At 51.0% G+C, this 19,841-nt stretch overlaps 1 protein-coding gene across 4 annotated transcripts in view; it reads right to left on the bottom strand.

Moving 5' to 3' along the window:
- PIK3CD (phosphatidylinositol-4,5-bisphosphate 3-kinase catalytic subunit delta) overlaps positions 1–18,713 on the bottom strand; it is a 55,432-nt gene extending 36,719 nt beyond the window's left edge. Inside the window, exon 1 of one of the 4 annotated variants that reach the window (XM_066374984.1) lies at positions 18,654–18,713. The gene's annotated coding sequence lies outside the window, so the exon portion shown is untranslated. Of the gene's footprint in view, positions 1–3,852; positions 3,924–17,696; positions 17,776–18,281; positions 18,301–18,653 lie in introns of those variants that run through there. The other 3 variants (XM_066374988.1, XM_066374986.1, XM_066374987.1) reach the window with 3 other exon arrangements.
- Positions 18,714–19,841: the final 1,128 nt, after the last annotated feature.

The following is a 19,841-nucleotide window of genomic DNA, read 5'->3' as shown; positions in this document are numbered from 1 at the left end:
CAAAGCTACACAATAAGCGACAGAATCAAGGCTCAGACCCACTTTTATCCACCGCCAGAAACTGCTTCTAAGGATGACTCTTTGGGGTATGAGGCTCGGTTTTTACTGTACGATTGATGCCCTTAAGACAGTCTCATCGATCACCCAGGTAAAAAAAAAAGGGGGGGGGGGTCTCTGGTGACTTCTGTCAGAGTGCGTGACCCAGTGGTGAGAAGCGTCAAGTCCACTGGAATGGGTCCTGGGGCCTGTTCTTGACAACATGAATGAAAGGACATCCAAAAACTGGCTCACTGATTTGTTAGAAATGCAAACAGAATTCACAAATATGGCCCTGGCTGGTTGGCTCAGTGATAGAGCGTCAACCTGGCATGTGGAAGTCCCGGGTTCAATTCCCTATCAGGGCACACAGGAGAGGTAACTATCTGCTCCCCCCCTCCCCCTTCCTCTTCCTCAGCCATGGCTCTATTAGTTTGAGCACATCGGCCCCAGGCTCTGAGGAGGGTTCCATGGAGCCTCTGCCTCAGGCGCTAAAAACAGCTCAGTTGGGAGCATGGCCCCAGATGGGGGTTGCCGGGTGGATCCTGGTTGAGGCAGATGCAGGAGTCTGTCTCTGTATCTCCCCTACTCTCACTAAAAAAAAAAAAAAAATCACAAATACCTGGAGAAATCATCTGTAGAAATGACTGTACAGGATGGGTAAATCTAGTGTAACCAAGTGCAAGACTATATGTAATGACATGCTAACTTCCCCTATCACAGAGGGGAGGAAGGTGGAACCAGAGAAGTCGTAGCTGACCCAAGGCTTATCCCTTCATGAACGAGCTGGCCGAGTGCCGGGTATCCAAGGGCCACTCTCTGCATGAACCTATGCCCACTCGTGTGCCCCTCCTGGTGTCCACACCTTTGTGCAGTCCCCACCCACATAATAGCAGGATTGGTCTGTGTGACCAAACTATGGCAGAGTGATGAACAGTTTAAAGTTATAAAAATAAAAAATGCTGTGATGGCGATAATGGGTTATAAAAGACCATGGGGCTTCAGTCTTGGGCACTCTGTTTCTCTCTCTCTCTTTCTCTCATCTCACCTCTCACAGACAGGGTGTGGTCTGAGGAAAGCCAGCAGCCATGCTGTAAGGATGCTCAAGTTGCCCCTGAAGCCCTATGGTGAGGGACTGAGGTGTCTGGCCAGTGGCATGGGAGTCACTGAGGCCTGCCAACGAAAGTTTGCTCCCACGTTCCTGACCCATAGAAACTGTATGACAATAAGTGTTTGTTGCTTAAGCTGTTAAACTTGGGTGTGATTTGTTACACAGCAACAGATGACTAATACACCAGCATGGCTACTATGCAGCCCAGCACCTGCTCAGGCTTAGTACAGCAGAGGATCCCCCAACCCTTGGGATTGATAAATGGTGACAAACAACCCTTCCACTGTAATTGTGTGAGTCAGATGTGTTCCTAAAGAGGCAAGAGGCTAAGTGAAAGAAGCCAGCCCCAAAAGACCACATCCTGTATGATTCCATTTATGTGAACTCTCCAGAATAGGCAAGTCCACGGAGACGGAAAGTAAATGCGTGGCTGCTGGGGGCGGGGGAAGTGGGGAGGAGTGGGGAGTGATTGCTCGTGGGTACAGGGTTTCCTGTAGGCGTGATGAAAATGCTCTGGCATTGATTAGAGTGACAGTCACACAGCCTTATGAATGTACTCAAAGTCATTGAATTGTGTACATTAAGTGGATTTTATGGTATGTAAAATCTATTTCAATAAAGCTTTTAATACTGCCTGACCGGTGGTGGTGCAGTGGATAAAGTGCTGACCTGGAGTGCTGAGGTCACCCTTCCGAAACCCCAGGCTCACATGGTCCAAGTAACTACAAGTTGATGCTTCCTGCTCCTCCCACCTTCCCTTTCTCTCTCTCTCTCTCTCTCTCTCTCTCTCTCTCTCTCTCTCTCCTCTCTATACCAAATCAATAAATAAAATCTTTAAAAAATAAAAACGAAGAAAACAAAGTGACTATATTAAATGAGGAGCTCAGGCAATATCACAGGTCCTGAGCACGGAGGAGAATGGCACCCAGGGAGGCTGGCCACTGGCAGGACGGGGGAAAAGCTTTGTGGTGCTGGAAGTGGAGGGGCCTCCCCGATTGGGGCAGAGAATATGGTGCTACGGCCTAAGGGCACCGGGCACCATGGTGTGGGATGCCCAGCATCAGCCCTGCTCACTGGCAAAAGGGGATTTGCCTGCTAATCTTCCAGGGGGCCCTGCCTCGTCTCAAGCCACTTGGAGCCCAACACGTGGAGCTTGGACATGGCCTTGCCTTCCCATCCTCCGTAGGTGATTCCACCCGCGCACGACTGACACCAGCTCTCAGAGGTGGGCTTTCCAGCCACCCAAGCCAAGACCCTTCACACAGAAGGGGGCCACAAAACTACAGCCTGCAGCTGTCCCAAAGGACGGCTGGCCTCGTGACCGAGCCACCCTGCAGAGGAGAGTTACCCGATGGTGCAGGGGTGTCGGTCCTTGCTGAATACCACCCCCCAAAAAAGGAGCAGTGAATTCAGGACAAAGAGAAGGATTTAAACTAGGAGGTGGTCAAGACTGAAAATAGAAACAGCTTCAAAGCAGACATTGAGTAAGTCACGGGGCAAGTGTGTCTTCCGGGGGCCTCAGGGAGTCGGACTCCTAAGTCCCGTTCCTGCCTGTGAGGCTGGTTTTGGAGTCAGAGTCTCCATGCAGAGAAGACAGTGGTGGGACTGCAACAGCCCCTCAGGGCACCCTGACAGTCTTGGATGAACCCAGGGGGTACCCAGGAACCCAGTGGAATTATATGCAGGAATGTTCTCATGTACAGAACATTTCCTGGGGAGAAGGGCCAAGATTTTCAGCAGCTTTTCAAAAGAACTTAAAATCTGGAAAAGCTCAGGAACCACTGGGCAGTGGGCCCCAGGTAGGCGGGTACATGAAGGTCCCAGGCCCAGTTCCAATGTGGAGCGGGGTTCAGCACCATCACCAAAAGATTCTCGGACACCAGCAGGGAGCCCAGGAACTCAACTCAATTTTGACATTGTCGACTCAGAAGTAACATCATATTCCACAGGTTAAAGGTTCAGTCCTATAAGACTGACCTACACACACACAATCCTGGCGGCAGTGGAGATGGGTCCCTTCACAAGGGTCTTAGCTACTTATTCACTCTATTCTCCTGGGGTCAGCTCGGCAGCTGGCCGCCCACCCAGACACTCAGCTCCCAGCCCACCTGGCCAGGGGCTTGCTTACACGCCCTCCTCCTCTCCTGCTCCCATGAAACCCCAGACCTGCAGCAGCCCCTAAGCCCTGGGGACGAGGCAGAGTACTCTGGATGCTGCTCCGTCACCCATGTTCTGGTCAGTCTGCCCTTGGCCGGTGCCCCTGGGCCACCTCCTTCCACCCCCAGAGCAGGTCTCAGGCCCTTCCACCCCTGCGAGCCTTTGGGATCAGTTCAGACTCTGCCCCAGAACAAGATCCTCAGCATCAACCCTCGGGCTTGTCTTTGGGGCTACAGTAGCCAGCCACCCTCACTGAGCACCTGCCACATGCCAGCAGGGTTCCGGTGCCTTCTGTCCATTTTCTCATTTAATCATACAATGAGCCCATAAGGCAGGCCTGCTGTTGACAAAGGGGGAAAGCGGAGTCCAAGGAGTGTCCAGTTGCACAGCCAGTCAATGGGAGAGGCCAGTCTGAACCCAGGGTGACTCCTGAGCCCCGCTCCTACCACTGTACCACACTGCCTCTCCTAGGTCCATGCAAAAGAACCGGATTTGGGCCACTAGCCAAGAAGACACCCAAGTCCTGTTGCCCTGATTGTGTCACTCACCAGCTCGAGGACTGTGAGGTTGATTTCCCGTAAAAGCTTCAAGAGTTGGGCAAGGAGGCCATTGAGATTTCAGAGGCCAGGCCCCGTTTCCTCCAGCCGGAGGGGCGCACGGGCAGCACCCCAGGCAGACTGCGGCCGGCTGGGTCCGGAAACCACTTCCCCCGGGCCTCTCACTGCAGCGGGACCGAGTCCAAGAAGCAGAGAGGAAGGACCAGTGAGGACAGGGAAGATGTCCTGGGATGAGGGGACGGGGCAGGACGGAGCTGGGGAGCCGCTCTGCACAGCCCACGGCCCCACCTCTCCTCGTCCCTGGTGTTCCGACCCCCAGACCCGGATTATGAGCTTCCTCCTGGGAAACAAGGGGCCGCACTTGAAAATTTTTTTTAACTTATTGATTTTAGAAAGAGAGGGAGAGAGAGAGACAGACAGACAGACGGGAACATCGATCTGTTCCTGTATGTGCCCTGACCAGGAATCAAACCTTTGGTCAACCTTTGGGCTTGGGCTGACATTCTTATCAACTGAGCTATCCAGCCAGGGCAGGAACGGCCCACCTCTGAAGACAGTGGTTAGGAGCAGGCTCTGCCGCTTGCTAGCTGGGTCATACCTAGGTCCGTTACTAAACCTTTCCGTGCCTCAGTCTCCTCTTCTGTAAAATGGGGATTGCAATAACACTTATCACATAATGCTGAATAAATCTGTATGTCCAAAGTGCCCGAACATTGTCTGGCACACATGGATGCTACGAAAGGGTTCATCGTTGTTATTATGACCATTAGACAAAATAAAATAGGAAGATAGATTAATGACAGTGGCAATTCTGAGCTGGCGAATCTCAAAGCTCCCAAGTATAAATGCAGCTGACGAGAGGCACAGAAGAAGAAACCGGTCCAAAGCCTCCCTTCTCGGGCTCCCCGGGCTCACTGTGAGAGCGAGGGGACCCGTGGAGTTCAGAGGGCGTTCTATAATTGAACCTGCCTCTGGCCCAGGCTCTGTGCTTCCCACGTCTTTCCCTACCTCTAACGAACAAGATCAGGGGTGAATCGTCCTTCCCCCCATCAGCCCTTCAAAACATCCCTAGCGACCCACTGCCTCCACCTGCTGATCTGCAGGCTGCTTCCGGCTGCCAGGATGCCAGGCCCCTGCCAGGCTAACAAGAGTTAGCCATGCTTGTTCCCAAGTGTGCCCACGCCAGGTGTTCACCTCTGCGATGACACAACATAGTAAGGGGATCAGGGCGTGAAATATGGGTGTGAAAAGAAAGACCTGTTCTCTGAGAAAACAAAGCAGAAAGCTTCAGAAACTTAACAGGACAAGTCACTCAAACAAGCTTTCTGTTGAATCGGACTGGGTGGGGCAACTGTAAAGGCCTGGGCAGGATTACCATATGTCCCCATGTATAAGACGCACCTTAATTTTGGGGCCTGAAATTTTAAAAATAAGTATTACACAAAGTTATTGAACTCAAGTTTTATTTATCTACAACAATGAGCGCAAAAACAAGCGCAGAAGGCCTGACCTGTGGTGGTGCAGTGGATAAAGCGTCAACCTGGAAACGCTGAGGTTGCCGGTTCAAAACCCTGGGCTTGCCTGGTCAAGGCACATATGGGAGTTGATGCTTTCTGCTCCTTCCCCTTCTCTCTCTCTCTTTCTCTCTCTCTCTCTCTCTCTCTCTCCCCCCTCTCTATAATGAATAAATAAAATCTTTTTTTAAAAAAAAACAAGCGCAGAAAAAGGGGAAAATGCACGTTAAAAAATCTACAACCATTGTATAAGACACACCCAGTTTTTAGACCCCAAATTATTTGGACAAATGTGCATCTTATACATGGGGAAATACGGTACATTACGGCTTCCGTGGGAGTGATGGATGAGTCTCTTGAACGAGGCCCTCCATGGTAGAACCGTGAACCAATGTACATTTATACATTTTAAGTTAAAACAAAATAATTTAGATTCGAGCTGTAGCATTTTAATATTCTCGACCCAAACCTGAGTTTCAGCTCATGTGGTTGCATCCTTCTTCATACTGTTTTGCCCTCATCCGTAGTTTCCAAACTGCGGTTGGAGACACTGTGCTGGGAGTGGCAGAGGCCACAGGAAACACATCAACATCTTCCCAGAACATCCATCTAACCCAAAAGTTACGGGGGACTGTGTTCCTTGTAGTAAAATAAACACGGGTTTATCAGGAGATAAGAATGTAAAAGTAACATTAGTTGTTAAAAATATAAACTTGAAGCTTCAAAGCAAGGTCATGGCCGGGGTGGGCTGCTGCACGCTCAGGCTGCACACCCCCTCCTCTGGCCGGGGGAGTGGGTGGGAAAGTTGGAGAAACACAGTCCCTGGAGGGTTAAGGTTACTGCCAGCCACAGGGCGGGCTCTCAACCACTTCCCACAAACCTACATAAGAGCTTCTGGGATAGCTGCCTCTCAGGCAGCCCACCCACACGGGACCCCTGTCTCGCTGCTGTGGCTCACAGGTGACAGGACCAAACCAGGGTCCACTGTCACGGCCAAGGTCACTTGATAAGCCTCACTGGCAAGCTGCCCTTACCTGCTAGTCCAGGCCAGGGGAGTTAGTCCAGGAGCTGATCCTGCCATCCCACCCACCCTTAGGGGAAAGAAGAAAATGTCCTGGAAAAGAGGTCATCTCCACAGTCCTCAGCTCTCATCCCCAAGCTTCTTCAGACCTTGAAGGGTTAGAAAAAGCTGACAACATATAGGAGAGGAGCAGGCGGATAACAAAGCATTTTCCCTCTTTGCCTGTAAAATGGGGGTACTCACTGACACATACCCTATGCACTCCATACTGATCGTTCACAGGGCAAATAAGACAATGGATGAATAAATTTTACCTTATGGTGCAAACCTCAATGGCTTCAGACAAAGATCCCTGTTCATTTTAAATCCTTTCCCTCTTACAGTGTGGGCTGCAAAGATTCATTTATCCAGCGGCAAAAATAGCAACTTTTAGAGTTAGGCCCATGACTTAGGGCAGATTTTCCCTTATTTCTAATCTTCACAACAATCCACCGAAAGGGTACTGTTAACCCAATTTTCAATGAAAACCTGGAGGCTCAGAGAGGTAAGGCAACTTGTTGAGGTCATCTATGTGCCAAGTATCAAAGCCAAGATCTGAACTTCCATCTAATTCTAAAGCTCTTGCATTTGACATTAACTGTTATGCTTTCTTTCTATTCACTTCTTTTAATTTTATTTTAGCAAGAGAGAGAAAGAGAGAGAGGCAGGGACAGACAGACAGGAAGGGAGAGCGATGAGAAGCATCAATTCTTGGTTGTGGCACCTTAGTTGTTCACTGATTGCTTTCTCATATGTGCCTTGACCAGGGGATTCCAACAGAGTGAGTGACCCCTTGCTCAAGCCAGTGACCTTGAGTTCAAGCCAGCAATCACGGGGTCAGGTCTATGATCCCACATTCAAGCCGGTGACCTAGCGCTCAAGCCAGCAACCTTGGGATTTTGAACCTGGGTCCTCTGCATCCCAGGCCGACACTCGATCCACTGCACCACCACCTGGTCAGGCTCTATTCATTTTCAAAACTGTGCCTTGCCCTGTGCTTTCTCCTGGAAATACAGAGCAACGTACATCTTAACAAGCTACCATATTAGATTTGCTGCTGTGCCTAGTTCAAAAATAGATCACGGGCCCTGGCCGGTTGGCTCAGTGGTAGAGCACCTGGCGTGCGGAAGTCCCAGGTTCGATTCCCAGCCAGGGCACACAGGAGAAGCGCCCATCTGCTTCTCCACCCCTCCCCCTCTCCTTCCTCTCTGTCTCTCTCTTCCCCTCCCGCAGCCAAGGCTCCGTTGGAGCAAAAGATGGCCTGGGCGCTGGGGATGGCTCCTTGGCCTCTGCCTCAGGCACTAGAGTGGCTCTGGTCGCAACAGAGCGACGCCCCGGATGGGCAGAGCATCGCCCCGTGGTGGGCGTGCTGGGTTGATCCTGGTCGGGCGCATGCGGGAGTCTGTCTGACTGCCTCCCTGTTTCCAGCTTCAGATAAATACAAAAAAAAAAAAAAAAAGATCACGCCTCATCACTAGTTTCCAAATGACAGCAATGGTTGTATTATTCAAATATTTGTCACACCACACAACAGGGAAAAAGGATGCCTGACCCAGTGCTCCAGCTCCTGCCAGGCAGGACCATCAGAAACAGGGGCTGTGGTCTCGCCCATCCTTTCATCAGCTCTGAACACAAGAAACATTTTCGATGGAGGTTTTTGAGAGGGACAGGTGAGGGGGAAAGTTGGGGGTTTTTGGTGGTTTCCCCCTAGAAGAAATTTCTTATGAAGCAATTTATTTACAACCAAGATCCTGGTTTTATGAACTTCCTCTGTAGACACGGGTCAGCAGCAAAGACAATGCATACATTAAGCATGAGTTGAAAAAAAAAAAATGGTGTCCTTGACTTAAGTCCCCTCACCAGAGGCTCCCTGAGGACCACTGAGAGGTAATCAGAGGCTATTTCACTCTCAGGGGCTGCAGAGGCAGGCTCCATGGGCAGGAAACCAAGTTGGTGCCAAAACCCTGGGGTCCCGCCCAGGACGCCTGCCTCCATTTCCCAAACTGCACGAAGGAGCATCTGGATGCCAACAACGGGACAGTCACCAATGGGTTCAATTCACCCCGAATTCTGGACTCAATCATTAACAAATCTTTTTAATTTTGTATTTATTCATTTTAGAGAGGAGAGTGAGAGAGAAAGAGAGAGAGAGAGAGAGAAAGAGAAAAGGAAAAGAGGGAGAAGCAGGAAGCATCAACTCCCATATGTGCCTTGACCAGGCAAGCCCAGGGTTTTGAACCGGTAACCTCAGCATTTCCAGGTTGGCGCTTTATCCACTGAGCCACCACAAGTCAGGCATCATTAGCAAATCTTTATGTCCCATTTCTACGCGACAGAGACTGCAGGACCGCAGGGGAACAGGGTTCTGGAGAAACAGCCCTGTTGGGGCCTCAAGAGTCCCCACAGCCCATTGCCACCCCTTTCTGTCCCTTGGTGAGGAAGCATCACCCAGAACGGGTTCATTTGCTTGTCCCAGGGAGACTCACGCCCAAATCCTGCCAGACAGCCAAGGGCATGGCTCTTTCCGTCAGCTCCTTCTAGGGTCATCTGTCTACCTCTACAGCAGAAAAGTCGATCCCTGCGCTTAACCTGAATCCCTTCGGCCAGAGTGTGAAACATCTTTCCCTCTTCACACAAGACAAATCTTGAGGGTGAATGAAGACTTACTTGTTAGATTAAATTATGGCATTAACAATAACAGCTAATAATAAGTTACTGAGACCAGGCGGTGGCGCAGTGGAAAGAGCGTTGGACTGGGATGCGGAAGACCCAGGTTCGAGACCCCGAGGTCTCCAGCTTGAGTGCAGGCTCATCTGGTTGGAGCAAGAGCTCACTGGTTTGAGCCCAAGGTCGCTGGCTTGAGCAAGGGGTTGCTCGGTCTGCTGAAGGCCCACGGTCAAGGCATATATGAGAGAGCAATCAATGAACAGCTAAGGTGTTGCAACATGCAACAAAAAACTAATGATTGATGCTTCTCATCTCTCCGTTCCTGTCGGTCCCTATCTATCCCTCTCTCTGACTCTTTGTCTCTGTAAAAAAATAAATAAATAAAATAATAATAATAATAATAATAAGTTACTGAGTAACAACTATGTGCTAGGTGATGTTCATTTTCTAGTTTACCTCATTTAATTCTTACCCTTAGGAATGGGTCCATTAGCTTCATTTTACACAAGAGGAAATCCAGGATCAAAGAAGGTGAGAATTGTACTCAAGGTCACACAGCTGGGAAGTGGGGAAGCTACTGTTGGAATCTGAATCCAACCCCTTTCCAGAGTTCAAGAGTTTAACTGCTGCAAACTTCATGCCATTCATAGAGCTAGCAGCTGGAAACAAAGCTATGTGACCTCTTTAGCAATAAAAGAGACACATTTAAGATGATTACCTTTTAGACCTATTAGTGTAACATTTTTACTCATATTATTCAAAGCTTTCAGAAGTATCTTGAAACTATATCACTGGGATAAACTGGTCCAATCTTTCTTGGAAAACCATTTAGCTCTAAGAGCTATAAATATGTTTAATGCCTTTGTTCAATCATTCTTGACTATGAAAAAAAAAATACCCTATGACTGAAAACATACTGTTAATTACAATATTTGTGGAATGGTGTGTGTGTGTGTGTGCATGGAAACAAATCAATGTCCTACAATGGAGTATGCTTTCGAAAATGATGGTGTCTTGTTTTAGGACACTTATACTCCCACTAAAAAAAGATAGGTTATGAAGTAATGTGGAACATGTTAATGAGTCAGTTATTTTTTAAAAATTACATGAAGAGCCTGACCAGGCGGTGGCGCAGTGGATAGAGCATCGGACTGGGATGTGGAGGACCCAGGTTCAAAACCCCGAGGTCACCAGCTTGAGTGTGGGCTCATCTGGTTTGAGTAAGGCTCACCAGCTTGAGCCCAATGTCGCTGGTTTGAGAAAGGGGTCACTCGGTCTGTTGTAGCCCCCCCAGTCAAGGCACATGAGAAAGCAAGCAATGAACAACTAAGGTGTCGCAACGAAGAACTGATGTTTCTCATCTCTCTCCCTTCCTGTCTGTCTGTCTCTATCTGTCCCTCTCTCTGTCTCTGTCGCACGCACACACACACACACAAATTACATGAAGAGGACTAAGAAGTACAAACTGCCAGTGGTATTTATCATGTCAGGGATGTAAAGTACAGCCTAGGAGATACAGTCAACAATACTGTAATAACTACGTAAAGTAGTCAGATGGTACTAGATTTATTGGGGTGATCACTTCGTAAAGCATCTAAATGTCTAATTACTATGCTGTACACCTGAAACTAATATAATCTTGTATATCAACAGGAAATTTAAAATAAATGGGAAAAAAGCAATTTACAAAAGCCTATGTCCCACTCCTCAGAAAATTAAACACAGAATTACCATATGACCCAGCAATTCCACTTCCCGGTAGATACGCAAGAAAATTCAAAGCCAGGAAACAAACACATACAGTAATTGTACATGTGTGTTTGTAGCAGCATTGTTCACAAGAGCCAAAAGGTGGAAGCAATCCGCTCGAAGCGTCCATTGAGGTAGGAATAAACAAAATGTGGTCCATCCATCAATGGAATGGTATTCAGCCTTAAAAAGTAAGGAAACCCTGTCACATGCTAAAACATGGATGAACCCTGAGGACATATGTTAAGCAAAATAAATGAGTCACGAAAGGACCAATACTGCGTGATTCCACTTATATGAGGTACTGAGAACAGTCAAACTCACAGAGTCAGAAAGGAGAATGGCGGCTGCAGGGGCTGAGGGGGGGGAGTGGGGAGTGTTTAACGGGCAAAGATGGTAAGTTCTGGAGATGGACCAGGTGATGGTCGCACAACCTTGTGAATCTACAAAATATCATTCCATTATGTATATTTACATTATCACAACTGAGAAATAAAATTTAAGACAAAAAAAGTACACACCTACTAATTACAAGTAAATTAAAAATGCATAAAGAACAGACAAGAGGCCCTGGCCGGTTGGCTCAGTGGTAGAGCATCGGCCTGGCGTGTGGAAGTCCCGGGTTCGATTCCCAGCCAGGGCACACAGGAGGGGCGCCCATCTGCTTCTCCACCCCTCCCCCTCTCCTTCCTCTCTGTCTCTCTCTTCCCCTCCTGCAGCTGAGGCTCCATTGGAGCAAAAGATGGCCCGGGCGCTGGGGATGGCTCCGTGGCCTCTGCCTCAGGCGCTAGAATGACTCTGGTTGCAACAGAGCATCGCTCCCTGGTGGGCATGCCGGGTGGATCCCGGAAGGGCACATGCGGGAGTCTGTCTGACTGCCTCCCCGTTTCCAGCTTCAGAAAAATGGCCCTGGCCGGTTGGCTCAGCGGTAGAGCATCGGCCTGGCGTGCGGGGGACCCAGGTTCGATTCCCGGCCAGGGCACATAGGAGAAGGGCCCATTAGCTTCTCCACCCCCCCCCCTCCTTCCTCTCTGTCTCTCTCTTCCCCTCCCGCAGCCAAGACTCCATTGGAGCAAAGATGGCCCGGGTGCTGGGGATGGCTCCTTGGCCTCTGCTCCAGGTGCTAGAGTGGCTCTGGTCGCGGCAGAGCGACGCCCCGGAGGGGCAGAGCATCGCCCCCTGGTGGGCAGAGCGTCGCCCCTGGTGAGCGTGCCGGGTGGATCCCGGTCGGGCGCATGCGGGAGTCTGTCTATCTCTCCCCGTTTCCAGCTTCAGAAAAATACAAAAAAAAAAAAAAAAAGAAAAATGCAGAAAAGGAAAAAAAAAAAAGAACGGACAAGAGACCCAAACTGGCAGTGGCTATGGAGGGATAGTAGGATAATAAAAAATTACTTATGGATGGGTATGCAACATAATCAAATGTCAAAATAACCTGGAGATGTTTTCTCTGAACCTATGTACCGATTGATCAGTGTCACCCCATTAAAATTAATTTTTAAAAAATTACTTATGGACTGTCCCCCCCACTACAAACTAACTCCTTTACACTTTACAGATATTGTATGTTCTGCTGTGTGCCGGGCACATCACGCATGACAACTTAGGAGATTTTTTTTTTTTTTACAGAGACAGAGTCAGAGAGAGGGATAGATAGGGACAGACAGACAGGAACAAGAGAGATGAGAAGTATCAATCACCAGTTTTTTGTTGTAGCACTTTAGTTGTTCATTGATTGCTTTCTCATATGTGTCTACACCATGGGGCTACAGCAGACCGAGTGACCCCTTGCTCAAGCCAGCGACCTTGGGTCCAAGCTGGTGAGCTTCGCTCAAACCAGATGAGCCCGTGCTCAACCTGGTGACCTCAGGGTCTCGAACCTGGGTCCTCCGCATCCCAGTCCGAAGCTCTATCCACTGCGCAACCACCTGGTCAGGCAACTTATGAAATCTTAATGACTGACCATGGGCACCGCTATTCCAATGCTACAGCTGGGGGTTCTGAGGCTCAGACAGGGCGATTGAATTGCCAAAAAGGTCAATGAGCAGATAAAACGTGGTTGCTATTAAAACCCAGCCTGACTGACTCCAATGACAATACTTGTCTCCCAGGTGGCAATCCCCTCATCTCAACTTCTTACCCTGCCCCACCCCGCTCCCCACCTATACATAAATGACTTTTCAAAGTTTCCATTACTGGGGTGCAATCTTGCTTCCCTATTGATAAGAAAGCACTTCTCCCAGATTTCTCACGAAAGATTAAAAAAAAAAAAGGCAATGCTTCTGTGGGGAGGTGGGGCTAAGTAGGAGAATGACCTTGCCCCCCCACAGAGAGCTATGAAGCACCCCCACCATTGTAAGTGTGCACGCTTACACACACACACACACACCCTCATCCTCCCCCCTCCTACAAGCTCCAATGACTAGGGCAGCTCTCAAATCCCCGCCAGCACCACCAGACCCGTCCTACACCCTAACACTGTGGTCCCTGGAGGAGGACAGAGGATGTGTGGACAGCCACAAAGCTGAGCCCTGTACCGCCTCTCCCAGGGCCAGCTCTCAACAGAGGACACTCTGCAATGGGAGGTGCCCAGGAGAGAAGAGGGGAGCCCTGGCTGGGAGGATCCCTGAGCCCAGAGGAGGCTATCCCTGAAGAGAAGAGGGAGGGCAGGAGGGGAAAGAAAATAGGAAGAACGAGAGGGAAGGACAGTTCTTTATTTTTTTAATTAATTTTTTTTAAATTTTTATTTATTTATTTTAGAGAGTAGGGAGGGGAGGACAGAGAGAGAGGGAGAGAGAGAGAGAGAGAGAGAGAGAGAGAAAGGGGGGAGGAGCAGAAAGCATCAATTCCCATATATGCCTTGACCAGACAAGTGCGGGGTTTTGAACCGGCGACCTCAGTGTTCCCAGGTCAACGCTTTATCCACTGTGCCACCGGAAGTCAGACTATTTATTTATTTTTTACAGAGACAGTGAGTCAGAGAGAGGGATAGACAGGGACAGACAGACAGGAACGGAGAGAGATGAGAAGCATCAATCATTAGTTTTTCCGTTGCACGTTGCAACACCTTAGTTGTTCATTGATTGCTTTCTCATATGTGCCTTGACGGCGGGCCTTCAGCAGACCGAGCAACCCCTTGCTGGAGCCAGTGACCTTGGGTTCAAGCTGGTGAGCTTTTGCTCAAACCAGATGAGCCCGCGCTCAAGCTGGCGACCTCTGCATCCCAGTCCGACGCTCTATCCACTGTGCCACCGCCTGGTCGGGTGGAAGGACAGTTCTTTGCAGGAGAAGCACTTAGAAAACAGGCTGTTGAGAGTGGGGGACAGAAATGGTCTTTCCTGCTATGGGGACCTTCGAGCCAGGGTGACTATTACTGGAGCTGACTACTATAGTGGTGTCCAGTTTGCAAAGTTGGGGAAAGGGAAGCAGGAGAGAGGAGCGGGAGGCTAGAGACAATGGGCCACAGAGAGCTCTGAGGACTCTGACACCCTTGCCTAAGGTCCCCAGGGGAAGCCTCAACCCAGGGCCCAGAGGCAGGGAGCGTTTAGTTCCCTGCAAACATGACTCTGCACAACAGCTTCCCCCCAAAATACCCAAAGAAACACTCCCCGTAGTAAGCTGAATGGTGGCTCTCCAAAAGGTATGTCCCTGTCTCAACACCCCCCCCCCCAACCTGTGAATTATCTGGAAACATAATTATGTGGGGAGAGGGTCTTTGCAAATGTATTTAAGTTAAAGATCTTGACGAGTTCATCCTGGATTATCCCAGGGGCCCAAATCCAACGACAAATGTCTTTAACAAGAGACAGAGAGGAGAGGCCATGGAGACACGGAGTCCAGAGAGGACACCTGGAGCCACCAGAAGCCAAGGAGGCCAGGAAGGCCTCTTCCTTAAGCCGCCGGCTGAAGGGAGTAGGGCCTGCTCGCACCTTGAACGTCTGCCCTCCCTCTGGGACTGTGAGAGAATGAATGCCAGTTGCCCTAAGCCACAGGGAAGGGACACAGCACCTCTCCAGGACAGAAAAGCCCAAGCCTCCTTGCCCTCTCTCCTTCTGCTGCTTCCCCTCCTTCTCCCCAATGTCACTCTCCTGGCGTTTCGTCCCAGGGGAAGGCAATTTCCCAATTTCCCGGTGACTGAGACAGGAGACGCCTGAAACGCCACTTTAGAAACGCCACACCCATTAGTCCAAGCACTCTCCCTCCGGGCTCCGAGAGAGAGCCGCCGGCCTTGGAAAGCACCCATTTCTAGAAGCCCTGACCTTATCTGAGGGGTGACCTTAGCACTTCTGGAGAGAGAGGCGGGGCTGTCATCCACCGGGAGCCAGGGCAGGGGGGGCGGGGCGATGTCCCAGCCCCACCGCAGGCCCCGGACCCTGCGGCCGCGGGAGAGGATAGTGACCGCAGTTCGGTACACACTACAGAAAGTCAGTGTTTGTCTGCAAGGCGAGAGTGAGGAGGAAGGTTCCCGGGTTGAACTTTTTTTTTTTTCCATCTTGAAACTGGCCGCGTTTCAGATATGATTGCGGGGGATTTCCACCAACCAAATTAAAGAAAATTGTTTTAACATTAACGGCCAGGAGAGAAGGAGGAGTTCTGCAAGCTTTGTCATTTAAAGAAGAGGATGTTTCTCTCCCGCCCAGCAAGGCAGGCTCCTGCCGGCCCCCAGCTGGAGGTCAATCACCCCAGGAGTTCCTAGTCCCCAGGAGGAGCGGCACTCCCGAGCCGACCTTCCGGGAGCCGGCTGAGAGATGCCTGTGCCCCGGGGAGTGGCTGAGAGAGCCTGTCCTAGGAACCTCGGGCAGGAAGCATTTGGAGGGGCCCCAAACCCCACAGTCAGCCCCACAGAAGCAGCTGCCCTCTGGGAGGGAGGGAACTGCTCGCTAAACAAAAATGGTTTTGAAAAAATCAACCAGCCAAAGGGGAATTGCTTCACAAGTTGCACATTCACTTCTCCCTTTAACTGTGCAATTGAAGAAAAACAAGGTGAAGCAGGAACTGACCCCTCACCCCGCATCAACATCCCCCACAAACGCCCTGGCACAACAGTGCTGGGCCGCTGGGCCCAGAAGCTCCCGGGTTTGGGGCTGATCTCCAATAACGGGTCGAGTGTGCGTCCTGTGAGCCGCCCCACCCCGCTGCCAGGGGCAGGCACCCTCCAGGTCTGCCTGCCTGGTTCTCAGCATAGCCCCCAGCTCCCAGGGGAGCCTCAGTCAACACTTGCTAAACCTAGTAAAGCAAGATGAAAGAAGGAGCCCACAGCACCATGCGCACGCTCCATGTGCCCGCCTAGGCGTGGACTGCGGCTGCAGAAATGCAGCTTGTCCTGCTGGCAGGGGGACATCGGCATGCCCCGGACATGACATGTTTTGGGCACACGTCATAATTCCAGAGACATCTATATTCTCAAAGTGGCCTGTGCTATTCCTAAATGTGAGCGGAGTTGTGGGGAGCCTGGTTCAGAAAGAGGTTGTCTTTAAAGACAGCCACTGCCAACTAGGTTTTAACAGCACCCCAGAGCATCTTCTAGTACTTGGAGAAGTCTGTGAAAGCACCAGAAAGGAATCAGCCTGAGAATGCTCTCGGGCCTGGAGTCTAGGCAGTGCTCTCCCCAGCCAGGCTGGACAGAATCCTTAAGTGGAGAAATCAAACCCCAGCAGAACTCGGAAATGCTAAAGGGGTCAGAAATTTCTACTCTAACGAGAGCAGAAGAGAAAGGTCTACTCCTGTCTCCTTGTGTTTGTTAAGGTTGGTATATCAAAAGATCTTCATCCCCACTTATCACAGCCACCAAACCTGGGAGTCATGTCACCGTGGGTGCATTAGAGGCTACTACTCTCTGAAAGGACGCCCCAAGTCTCCCAACCCCACCCCGAGAGAGCTATTAGGAAACATTCTCCTCATCTGCAACTGGGATTCTGGAGAGCGACTTGTAAATTGTGTGAGTTGAGGAAGTCAGTTAACTTTTCTGAGCCCTCGTTTTCTCCACTGGAAACTGGAGACGACATCATTTAGCCTTTAGGGTCCACTGAGAACAAGTGTAAAAACGAACAACTCTGAGCTGAGAAGCCCCTACAGCAGGGGTTGGAAACCTATGGCTCGCGAGCCTGATGTGGCTCTTTTGATGGCTGCATCTGGCTCGCAGACAAATCTTTAATAAAAAAATAATAATAACATTAAAAATTTTAAACATTCTCGTGTATTGCAATCCATTCATTTCCTACCGCTCATGTTCATGGTTGTGGGTGGCTGGAGCCAATCACAGCTGTCCTCCGGGACAACACCAAATTTTTATTGGATAATGGGTAGATACAGGGGTCATTGTATGACTTACGGAATTACATTTTTAAATATGTGGCGTTCATGGCTCTTTCAGCCAAAAGGTTCCCGACCCCTGCCCTACAACATCATTCATTTGACAAGAACCCCAAGGTGCTGTCAGGCATTCCAGAGGTGTCCAGCTCTCCTGGGAGTGAGCAGTGGGATCAGTCCTGGGTTTCAAGGTCCCTTTGGAGCAGTGAACCTTCCCCTCCAAGACTACAGACAGAAGACTCCCCGTGGGCCCAGAAAGACACACCTGTCCGACATACACGCGCGACTGTGCAGAGCATTTCTGAGAGTGGTGCCCGATGGGGCTTCTGCAGAAGCCCAGGCGAAGCCCCACTTGATAGCCGGGTAAGATTCCAGACCCTCTGGAGCACCAGAACGGAATGAAAGCTGCCCAATCATCTGAAGGCTCCGGAGCGCTCCATCCTCACACCGGGCAGATTCCAAGGGTGCCGCGCCAGGACCAGGCACGTGGACCGCCCCAGGGCGTCCCTCACTCCCGACCCCAGAAACCCCATCCCTACCTTCGACCCCTACCGGAGCGCGCCTTTCGGGCCCCCCCCCCAGCAGTCCTTCACCAGCTCTCAGGACCCCCATCTCCCCACCAGGGTGGAACGCAGTGACCCCCCCCCCCCATCCTGGTTCCCACGAGAGGTTTCCCTGTTTCCCTCGTTTCGATTTCAAAAAAGGAGGTGCTGAAGAGGAAGCCTAAATAAAAACAGGAAACTAGTTTTTTAAAAAAGGGGGGGGGCCTCATTCAGACTGAATTACGGGTAAGAGTATTAAAAAGAAGAAAGAAAAAAAAAGAGTCCGGAAATGCAAAGCTGGAGGCGGTTTTGCCGCTGTAACCCAGTCTCCGCTGCAGATCCGGGGGCTGATTTCGGCGCGGCTGCAGTAAACACGCGGCGGGGCGGGCGGGAGTCGGGCCCGTCCACGTCCACTAGGCTGGGCACCGGGATGGGGCTTGCGCCCCTCTCCTCGCGCCTCCGCCCGTGGGAACGCGCCCGCACCCCGCCGCACGGCCTGGGCACCCCCTGGTCGCGCTAGCTGCGCTCCCGGCAGGGCGCACTCGTTAGAGCGCTTGCCATCTCCCGCGCCCCGGAGGGTACCTGCGAAGCTGCCCCAGCCCTGGGACCAAGCCCGGACCCTGCTGCCGGGCCCAGAGCTCCTCCGTTCGGCTTCGCAAGGCGCTCAGCACAGTCACAGGGGAGCTGTCTGCGCGCTTCTAGGCGGGTGCACCGGAGGCGGCCCCGGGCCCTGGTGTCTGAGCCCAGCCTCGGCTCAGGTCCCAACGGCCTGCCGCGGGGACGCCACTTGCCGGGCTCGCTAGACGCAGGGATGCGCACTGGGGCGGGAAGCACCGGCTGTGCGCGCGTGGAGACCCCTGCGAGCTGGCCCCGCGACTCTGCGAGGCTCCCCAAGGACCTTGGCCTCGGTTCCCTACCCCATCTCCCCAGAAGCAGCCAGAGGAGAGCGCTTACCAGGCCCGGCGCAGCTGACACGGTTGGGGTGGCTCGGCTCGGCGGCCGCTTAGAGCGAAGGCGCTGCGCGTTAGTAAGCCTCGAGGGAGGGAGGCGGGGCGCGGGCGCCCCGCCTGCTGACAGTCCGCACACTCCACTTCCCACTTTGTTTCCTTTTTACTTGCAACAGGAAAAACAACAGGTCCCCCTGCTGCCTCGTCTGCTCCCCCGCCCTCCCCACTTCCCCAACCCCACCCGTCCTCGGCTGGAGGGGCATCACCCCAGGTGCCTCTGGAAGCTGCACCTTGCCTTTCTTCAAAACAAGTTTTTTTAAAAATATGTACAAAGGAAAACAACCAAATAAAGGTCTTAAGATCCCTTAAGCATCTCTACTTCCATCCTCCCCACTTACACATCCAAAGAACTTCAATAGTGGCTGGTAAAAGCTCGGGTACATACGGGAGGGGACGCAAGGCCAGGAGCAGGTTAAGTGATCAAAGTCCACGTAGCTCGGTCCTGGGGAAAGCGTGGCCTCCAAGCTTTAGTGCATCAAGGAGGTGGGGATGGGGGCTAGCTAGCCCCCAAGATTATAATAGTGACTTCAAGTCCCTCTAGGATATGGAGAGGAATGATCTGGTCAACTGCTTAGTCTGCTAATGTAAGAAAGGTCTTCTGTAAAGAATTTCTTAGAGTGTATTTCAGCCCTGGCTGGCAGCTCAGTTGGTTAGCATCGTCCAGATACACCAAGCTTAGGGGCTCGATTCCAGTCAGGGCACATAAACGACTCAACCAAGGAATGCATAAATAAGTCAAATAAAAAACTAATATTTATTTCTCTCCTTTCTTCTATCTCTAAAATCAAATTTAAAACTCTTTTAAAGATTTTATTTATTGATTTGAGAGAGAGAGAAGGGCGCGGTGGGGGGGAGAGGAAGAACATCAACTCCTAGTTGCTTCTCTGGTATACACCTTGACCCGGCAAGCCCAGGGTTTTGAACCGGCGACCTCAGCATTTCCAGGTCAATGCTTTATCCACTGCACCACCACAGGTCAGGCAAATTTAAAAAAAAAATTTTTTTAAAGAGTTTATTTGAGACAAACTGAGCAGTTTTGCAGCTTCTTCTACGCATTTGAAATCAAGGAGGCACCATATGGAAGATTAGGTGAAGGTGAGAGAGCCAGACCGGACTGGATTTTCAGAGGCATGCT

The sequence above is a fragment of the Saccopteryx leptura genome, chromosome 3, assembly GCF_036850995.1.
Source record: "Saccopteryx leptura isolate mSacLep1 chromosome 3, mSacLep1_pri_phased_curated, whole genome shotgun sequence".
In the NCBI taxonomy this organism is placed as follows: Eukaryota; Metazoa; Chordata; class Mammalia; order Chiroptera; family Emballonuridae; genus Saccopteryx; species Saccopteryx leptura.
The sequence above is the reverse complement of the archived record's forward strand: the minus strand, read 5'-3'. Positions and strand labels throughout refer to the sequence as shown.